The 8,714-nt window shown below is 36.7% G+C and overlaps 1 pseudogene; it reads left to right on the top strand.

Moving 5' to 3' along the window:
- Window positions 1–5,416: 5,416 nt before the first annotated feature.
- On the top strand, window positions 5,417–8,133 carry LOC132628531 (probable disease resistance protein At4g27220; annotated as a pseudogene).
- Window positions 8,134–8,714: the final 581 nt, after the last annotated feature.

Genomic DNA, 8,714 nt, shown 5'->3' with positions numbered 1-8,714 from the left:
ACTAATAAGAGACAAGGCAACATTTTGGTCTTACTTAATATTTATGTTATTATGAAAAATATTGATGCGGAAATATGGAGGAAGGCCAAGGGCAAAATTGGAAATTCGGAAATTGGGTTCATGAATTACAAATATTCACCATAAGTGATTGGGCTTGAAAAAAAAAAAAGGAGAGGCCCAACAAATTAAGGGTGGCCGGCCATGGCAATTAAAATGGCCCAAGCCCATAACAAAATTAAACCCATGTATTAAAGGAAAAAGGGGCCACAAGTTTAAGCCTTCCAACTTTGATCCAAAAATCATAATTTTCTAGTATTCCTACTAAGTTCGAGACCCTTTTCAACGTGGTATAATTATTTTAGCAAGAAAATCACTTTGGTGGCAAGTGAAGAATTTGAAGAAAAAGGTAAAAAAATTCTATCTTTTTTATGGAAGATTTATATATGTTATAGTGAGTAGAATTGAATGGAAAATATGGAGATGTTGTGTGTGGTGTGTGAGCCATGTGTGTGTGTGTGTTGTGGCCGTGTGGTGTCTTTTGGTGAAGGAAGATGAATTAAATTTATTTAGTACGTTAATTATGTTGTTGTGGCCTCGTGATGTAAATGGAAGACTAATGGTTCTAGTTGGCATGAAAATTTTGTTGTTAAGTTGTTGTAGGAAAGTATGTGATTTTATTATAGTTTATGTAATTATGGGAATGGAGTTGTTAAGGTGCAAATTGTTGTTGTTGTTGATGAAATTGGAAGATTCCGAGTGGAATATGGTGACTTTGTCGCATTTGTGGAGATTCCGAGTGGAATATGGTGTTAGAGGGGTTATTGAATATTTTGTAGAATTATATGAAATGCTTTTGAATTGTATTTGGTTGATCTTGAATTAATAATGAATATGTGAGTCTTGGAATTGGCTTGGAAATGCGTAGTTGAATTGAATAATGATGAAATATGTAGAAAGGAAAGTTATTAATGTTAGAATGCGTTTAAATTGATTCTTGATGACTATTATTATGGTTTTGGGTATTGTTGGTGTGGTTGTTGATGAATTTGGCCGAGTTAAATTCTCGGGGATGTTGAATTTACAGGGGAGATGCTGCCGAAATTTCTGTAGAAAAGTACTAGTTAGAATTGAAGTTCAAAGTACTTGTAGCTAATGTTTGGCAATTGATAACGTTATTGTAGATATTGGAGAGCCCGAGACTTGAGTCTGGATTTGTTTAGCGAGCGATCGAGGTATGTAAAGCCTACCTTTCTTTCTTTTGGCATGACCTTTATGAAATGAACGAATGACATATGTGTGTGCTTCTAAAGAAAATTCTATTCTTAGCGCCACTAGGATGGCCGACGTCTTTGATCTCCATAAGCTGTTCCATATGATTTGCTACGCATTTATGATGTTCAAAAGATTCTAGTTGGTATACTTCCGAATGATGTCCGAAAAATATTTGATATGGCTAAAGTTTTGGATACATGTATTTTGATATGTACATATGATTCTAAGACCCCATTTGATTTGCTCCTTAGCGATAGTTGAAAGTTCCCTAATATGATTGCTACTTGAAATTTCCAAAAAGAGCTTCTGAAATGCTCTTAGCAAGTTCTGTACCTCAAAAGTTTGTAACTTTCGCATACTAACTCCGATTGACCCGAAACTGATTTCTGAGCCTTCAGATGTCGTGAATATATTTGTCCATCGAGTCTTGGAATTTATTTATTCAGTTACATGCATATAGTTTTAATACATATCTATGACTTTTGAAGCTCTATTTGAGGTATTTCCGAGTTGTCCACGATTTTTGTTCACATTCGATATGAGTACGCTCGACATAATGGAGATTATTATATGAATGAATAACAAGATTAGCATAAAAAATTTTGTTCCTAAAGAGTTCTGTAAGTCTGGATATCCCTAACTTCCGTAAGTGATCTCGGATTTGCTTTGAATGTCCGTAAAAGTTCTATGATAAACAGAATGTCCGTAACTTTGACATACTAACTCCGATTGGTTCAGAACGTGTTTATGATCTTCAAATATCGGTAAGTGTATGTATCTGTCGAGTCTGGATATGTGTGCATATGGTTTCTCACTGCTCTGTTCGTGCAAGCCTCAGTATGTTATTCACTGCGCCTGGGCCAGGTTCTGTTATGTTATCGTGCATCTTCCTCTACATTGTTCACCGCGTCCCTCTCCCTTGCGGCCGGGTTCTGTTATATGTATGTCTGTATATGATGATATGGGGATGGCGGCCAGGATGGCACATGATGATTCTGTTCACCGCGTTCCGCAATAGAGGGCCGAGATCTGTTATCTGCATATACGGCATATGATTCTGACATGCATTGATTACTCTGTCCACCGCGTCCCTCACTAAAGGGCCGGGATCTGTTACATGCATATATGGTATCCGATTTTGGCATCTGATGATTCTGTCCACCGCGTCCCTTTCCAGAGGGCCGGGATCTGTTACATGATTCTGTCCACCGCGTCCCTTACCAGGAGGGTCGGGATCTGTTATATGTGTATATACGATATATGATTCTTATATGTTTGGTTTGTGTTCGGAAAGTAAGCATTTTGGCATTCTGTATCCTCTGTACCTCTCCTGACATACAATATCAGCATACATGATCTGTGTTTGGAAAGCAAATATTCTGACACTCCGGATCCGTACTTCTTCTGACATAAGACCTCGGCATATACGATCCGCGTGTGGAAAACAATCATTCTGATATTCTGAGTCTGCACTTTTCTGACATATGATATCTGCATATATGATTTGTGACTGGGTAAAACAGCGCTTTGGTAATCTGGGTAATGTACTTATTTTTGTACCGTTGTTCCGGTTATGGTTCTGTTTTCTGTACTTCATGCTTTACATACTTAGTACATATTCGGTACTGACCCCCTTTCTTCGGGGGCTGCGTTTCATGCCCGCAGGTACAGGCACTTATTGTGGTGATCCGCCAATCTAGGGTGCCGTTCTGCTACTTGGAGTGCTCCTTTGATCCGGAGCCCACACTTTTGGTACAGATCTTTCCGTTGTACATATTTATGTGTATGTGACTATTCAGGGGTACGACGGGGCCCTGTCCCGTCATATGTTTATGTTATGGTTTGTAGAGGCCTGTAGACATGTATGTGGGTCGTTGGTCACATTAGATCTGTGATGTATGTATGGTTTGCGTCCGGCTTTCTTATATACTACGATAACCTGATTTATTTAGGTGTTATAATGTAATCGACGACCTAAGTGATATGTATATGGTTTTGTATGCACGAAACCCTTAATATGTAAACGCAAGTAAAATCTGGTTAGTAGGTATGTACGGGTGTCCATCTCGGGCACCAGTCGCGGCCCACGGGGTTGGGTCGTGACAATCCACACCATTGGGTGTGGGTTCGCGGGAACCCACAACTTTTAGCCGAACTTTGTATTTATAATGTGAAACCTATCAAATATATAAGAAATTTGAGCTGAGAACCCAGTAACAACAGACATTGCTAGCTGGGAACCCACAAGCTTCAAATCCTGGATCTGCCTCTAATCATCATATACTTAACTAGGTGTGTTTCAATACATAGATGATGATAGTTCAGGTAGGAAAAGAGAACAACCGATACTTGGGGTCTGAAACTCGTGAAAAATTTATAGTTTGGGTATGTTTTTGAATTTTAACTTTATATCATGTTAAAAACCAAACACCTCTTTCATCTTTTCCTTAGGTTACTGGTGTTAGCATGTCTTTGATAGTTATTTTGGACTGGCCGAATAATATATCACTTTAACTGCTAAAAGAGAAGGGAAGAAATGGAAAAAATAGAGGAAGGCAAGCAGAGGAAAGTCAGCAAAAGAGAATCTTGTATGTTCACTTCAATAATTTTCCTTATAGTGAACAAGGGCTTAAACATGACTCATTTGAGAGCTTAAACAAATGTGTGAAACTGTGAGGGAAAATTCCAAAAGCAACAGTTACTTTTCTTCCATATGGAATTATCAGACTTGCACTACTTTTAAGACTTCTTTAAATTACTTCTAGTTAGTCCCTAATCTCATTTTAATGCATTCTTTTTTACCCCACTCTCCCTCTATTTATTCTCAAATCTGAATGCAGGACTCATGAACCTCAGCGAATATATATATATGTGTGTGTGTGTGACTGGTAAAAGGTAAGTATGAGAAAAAGTGATAATGTTGTATGTCCACTTTAATAATTTTCCTTATTGAGAACAAGGGCTTCAACAAGAATCATTTGAGAACTTATTTATTTGTGTAAAACTAGGAGGGAAATACAATGCTAAAGGAAAATTCCAAAAGCAACAATTACTTTTCCTTTTTTTTTTTTCTACTTTTCTGTGTCTACCATATGGAATCAGATTTTCACTACTTTACAACAACAAATCCAGTGTGATCCCACAAGTGGGTCTGGAGAGGGTAAGATGTACGTAGACCTTATTGTTGTTTTTTGAGCTTTCTTTTCATGCCAAGTTCCGGGGGTGGGCGTTCGGGCCGTCAGATTGGACATGAAAATTTCTGTTTGGATTTTTAGTTTTCGAATTGAAGAAATTACAATTCAAATTCAATCCAAAGAAGCTCGGATCGGATTAAATATTTTAAGTTCGATTTCGGATTAATTGGTTTGGATATTTTGAGTTTTCGGTTCTGACTTTTAAGCACTTAAGGCAGGGCTATCAGGAACGAAATTCATTGCTCAGTTACCAAGTTATAGGTCTTAGCATAATGTGGAACCAAATATGTAGATTCAGCAAAGAATTGTTACCACTAGACCACAAGGTATCAAATCGCATAGTTCAGTTCTACATTATTCGCTCTGTTTCATTGGAAGTTGTCTTATTCTTTAAGTTGTGAAGTAAACTCCAGCTTTGCAAGTTCTATATTATGTTTATTTTATTATAAAATTTTGTTTTGGACTTAATATTATAATGTGTAGGGTCGTAGGGTACTAATCTATTGGGCCTTTGGACTAATAAGTATTAGGAACATATATATGACTAGGGCTAAATATAAGGTATAAAAGTTTCAAATTTTCAGATATCAGAAAATCCGAGGTACTAAATCCGAAATCCAAAAAGTTTAAAAATAAAATCCGAAGTCCAATCCATAATCCAAAAATCCAAACCAAATACTCTAAAATTTTGAATTTCGGATTGGCTCAAACTATGCCCACCCCTACAAAGTTCTCCATTACTGCTCTTTGAGCTTTCATTTCACACCGAATTCTCCAACACTTGTGCTTTTTGAGCTTTCATTTCATATCACCTTTACTTCCCAGTAACTAAGAAAATCAATCATAAAGAGAGAATTAAAAAAACAAATACCAGAGTTCTGACTTCAGAGTACAAAAAGGCTTATTACTAAACTATACTAACTACTCAACTGGTAGCAAAGGAGATAGATATGGATATCTTATCTAATGTTGTGGGCAAGTTCACAGATTGCTTGATCCAGCTGGTTGTGCAAGAGATTGGGTATTTATTTTACTACAAAAGCAAAATCAAATCTATGGATAAAGAATCTGATAAGCTGGAGAATATCAGAAGCGGGGTACAGCAAGGAGCGGAGGCTGCCCAGAGAAACTTACAAGTCATTTCACCCAACGTTGAATCTTGGTTAACTAGTGTTAATATGACTACTGCAGATGTAGTGAGTATACTGCAAGGTAGAGTTGAGGAAGAGGTCATGGAAGCTTTCAGAGATAAGGGGTTCATTATTATTGGGATATGTGGTATCGATGGTGTCGGTAAGACGACACTGGCTGAAAAAATCATACAAAGGGAAAGACAAGAAAGGTTGTTTGATGAATTTGGCATGGAAACTGTTAGTCAACAACCAGACTTGAACAGAATTCAGGGTGAGATTGCAAGAGAAGTCGGGCTGACATTAGAATCGGAAAATTTGTGGAGTCGTGGAGATTGGCTCCGTTCAAGGTTAATGGATCAGGAGAGTATCCTTGTAATCTTGGATGATGTTTGGGGACTCTTAATCTCTAAAGAAACTTGGAATTCCCAGTGGTAGCAACCACAACCACCGGTACAAGGTGGCACTGACAACATGTCTCCGAAATTTTTCTGAAACAATGAAGGCCCAAACAATCTTGAAAGTTGGAACCTTATCTGATAGCGAAGCATGGATTCTTTTTAGGAAGAAATCTGGTAATTTAGTTGATGATCCTTTACTTCTTCACATAGCAAAAGATGTTGCGAAAGAATGCAAGGGGTTGTCGCTTCCAATAATTACGATTGCAAGAGCGCTAAAGTGTAAAAGCAACACTTCATGGGAAGATGCCCTTAAACAATTACAAAGATCAACACCAAAAAATATCCAAGGAGTGATTAAAAATGTTTATCAATCTCTCAAGCTAAGCTATGATAAGTTGGAAGTGATGAAGTCAGGTATTTGTTTTTGCTTTGTTCCTTGTTCAAGGAAGATAGTAATATTTGGCCTGAACAGTTACTTAGATATGGAATGGGGCTTGGCATCTTTTCAGAAATTGAAAATTTAGAAGAAGCAAGAAAGAGGGTTTATCATCTGTTAGAAACATTGAAAGATCGTTTCATGTTATTCCAACGTTCAGGCATATATTATGTCAAAATACATGATGTGGTCCGTGACGTGGCTATATATATTACTTCTGAGGGCAAGCATGCATGTTTTTATGGTAAGTCACAGTGTGAACTCAAAAGAGTTCCCAAGAAGAACTTCTTACGAGCCATACAATCACATGTCAATTGTTGCACAAAATTTGATGAGCTTCCTAAACCAATATTTTGCCCAAGTCTTGATTTTCTAATGTTAAAACTATTTTAAGAGCCATTCAAAATACAGGACAATTTTTTTGTTAAAATGAGAAAAATCTATGTCTTAATCCTGAGTGGATATACGGACTCCATTTTTCGTTTTCCAGCATCTGTTCAGTTGTTGTCAAATCTGCGAATGCTATCTTTGATTAATTTAATGTTGGATGACAGATCCATTATTGGCGAACTAGTCACTTTAGAAATTCTCAGCATTAGAGATTCTTACTTAAAGGTGCTGCCGGTGAAGATAGGAAAACTAACCAATCTAATTATGTTAGAGTTTTGGAATGAGGAAAAAACACTTGAAAGGATTTCACCGGGGGTCTTATCAAGGCTAGCTCGATTGGAGGAACTACATCTAGTGGCAGTAGAACATTGTAGTTACTCTAACTTGAGGGAGCTGGAATCCTTATCAAGATTGACTGCACTGACATTAATTGAATGTTCCGGAGATGGGATTTATTGTAACTTGGACCTTCCCTCCAAGTTGACTCGATACTATCTATATATGGGCCAACAAGTTAATGAGTACCTCAATAGTGAACTCCTGGATGATCACAACAGGATTATAGATCTCGAGGTCACTGAGACCACACCATTGGGTGATTGGATCCACTGCCTATTGAGGAAGAGCCAACATGTACATTCAACTGGAACGGGCTCCAAGAATGTGCTGACTGAGTTGCTGCTCGATGAATTTCAGAACATGAAAGATCTACCTCTGGCTGATTGTGATTCAATGACGCCTTTATTGACTATCCACTCTCAGAATAATATACTGTTCCCCGGACTCAAAAGTCTGGAGGTAAGCGGTTGTCCTAGTCTATAGTACTTTTTTAGTGACACTGTTGAAGGCATTGAGTTCCCTCAGTTATAAACAATGGACTTTCGCTCCTTCTATGAGTTCAAAAATTTCTAGCCTACAACCAACAACTCTGTCACCGAGTCAAAAGCTCTTTTGATGAAAAGGTATGCTTTTACTGTTTTAAATGGGACGTATCTTGGAAAAAGAAATTATTTTTTAGTTTTAGTTTGAAAGGTGTTTATGAATTAAAATATTACCTTATACTTGAGCATTAAAGATCTTTACTTACTTAATGTTTTATTTTTTCTTTTATATACAACATTCTTTTTTTCTTTACCTAAGTACTTTATCTATAACTTAAGTTAGTTTTGTCTTATTATTAATGGTAAATATTTTAGTAACTTTACTGTTTTAACTAGTTAAAGTTTAATAACTTTAATGCGGCAAAAGATAGATTTTGTTACTTTACTGTTGCAACAGATACGTGGGTAAATCTCACCGATCATTCATGAAAATAACCGTATTTTAGAGTCACGAATCCTTACATTCTTTTGTCAGTTTATACTTCAATTAAGTTTCACGAATTAAAAAAATCACGCTAATTCTAATTCCACCCTTCCATTTAAGTACTTAGTTTTCCACTACTCGTTACCTTGATGTAAGATGAGATATGGTTCATTTTTCAATTTGTACTTGAAGCTATATTGAATCCTCATCCCTTATAAAAAAAAAATACAAGGCCTTCAATATTTGCATGTTGATACGCTCAAATTTACACTTTTAATAGCGTAAAGCAGACGATGTCAAATATAGTAACCCAACGAGGTTAGGGTCGAATCCCACAGAGAATATATGGCGTGAAAAGTTTACTAAACAAGTATTATACTAATCTTGCGGTCCTGGTGTATTCCAGAAAAAGGGTTTTATAGTTGTTTTGGTTTGTGGACTAATTTAAAGTGACTAGAAATTTAAAGTTGTAAATATATGGGTAAAAAGAACCAAGGTTGTGTTCCAGTTAGATAAAGTGTATGATCATATTATGGATCTTGATATACTTCTAATGAATCGTTTGTATGGATGCACTTAACCTCTA

The sequence above is a fragment of the Lycium barbarum genome, chromosome 2 (genome assembly GCF_019175385.1).
Source record: "Lycium barbarum isolate Lr01 chromosome 2, ASM1917538v2, whole genome shotgun sequence".
Taxonomy (NCBI): Eukaryota; Viridiplantae; Streptophyta; class Magnoliopsida; order Solanales; family Solanaceae; genus Lycium; species Lycium barbarum.
This window is presented reverse-complemented; position numbering and strand designations above follow the sequence as displayed.